General features: G+C 33.4%; 1 non-coding gene across 1 annotated transcript; it reads left to right on the forward strand.

Moving 5' to 3' along the window:
- Positions 1–227: 227 nt before the first annotated feature.
- Positions 228–338, forward strand: LOC111747275. Its single transcript, XR_002783458.1, has one exon. It is a non-coding gene; the product is annotated as a U6 spliceosomal RNA (small nuclear RNA).
- The last annotated feature ends 810 nt before the right edge of the window (positions 339–1,148 follow it).

Below are 1,148 nucleotides of genomic sequence, written 5' to 3' on the forward strand. Positions count from 1 at the left end.
TGAACTAATCTTGCATACCCAGATTAAATTGCATTCGATCATGATGTTTAATTCTTTTAATATATTGTTGGATTTGATTTGATAATATATTGTTGAGGATTTTTCCATCTATATTCACGGGAGATATTGGTCTGTAGTTATCTTGCATTATAATGCCTTTATAATTTTCTTTTCTTGTAGTGTTTTTGCTTGGTGTTGGTATTAGGGTAATGCTGGCCTCATAAAATGAGTTAGAAAGCTTCGGTGGCACATATACTAAAATTGGAATGATACAGAGAAGATTAGCATGGCCCCTGTGCAAGAATGACACACAAATTCGTGAAGCGTTCCATATCTTTCAGAGACTCATGGATATGGACAGTGGCTTAGTGATTACTTGAGGTAACTAGGGTAGAAGGTAGATAGATAGGAGTAAAAGAGATCAAATATTTGATGGAGGAAGGAAATTTAACTGTGAGTGGTGAACACACAATGCAATATACATATGACGTATTATTGAATTGTACACTCGAAATCGGTTTGATTTTATTAACCAGTCACTCTAATAATTTTAATATAAAATATTTGGTAGAATTCACCAGTGAACCCATCTTGGCCTTGTGCTTTCTGTTTTGGAATGCTGTTATTGATTTAATTTTTTTAGTAGATGGACCTATTCAAATTGTCTAATTCTTCTTGTGTGGGTTTTGGCAAATTGTATCTTTCAAGGAATTGGTTAATTTCATTTAAGTTATCAAATTTGTGGACATAGAGTTGTTCATAGTATTCCTTTATTATTCATTTAATGTCCATATGATCTGTAGGTAATATGTTTGCTAAAAGAAAAGCCTAATTAATACAGGTTTGAGATGCCTTATTGGCAGGGCATGTTTGATCAAAGGAGCTTATTATCAGTCCATGGCTCGTTCTTGGCACATTGTGTGTTTCTTTTTTATCTGAGTGCACAATTCAAGGAGAATGAGAAGTCAAAGCACATTTGAAACAGGGAAAAAGAGTGTGGTTATGAGGGCTCACCATGCCATTTGAAGAACAGTGAAAGGAATCAGAGATTTTGAAGAAGAAGAAGTATTAGAAGATCTTCTGGTAGTTACTTAATATTTCGCTTAAAATATTTTAAGGTTTGCAATGTGTATAAAGAATGAGATTAA

The sequence above is a fragment of the Pteropus vampyrus genome, unplaced genomic scaffold, assembly GCF_000151845.1.
Source record: "Pteropus vampyrus isolate Shadow unplaced genomic scaffold, Pvam_2.0 Scaffold216, whole genome shotgun sequence".
Classification (NCBI taxonomy): domain Eukaryota; kingdom Metazoa; phylum Chordata; class Mammalia; order Chiroptera; family Pteropodidae; genus Pteropus; species Pteropus vampyrus.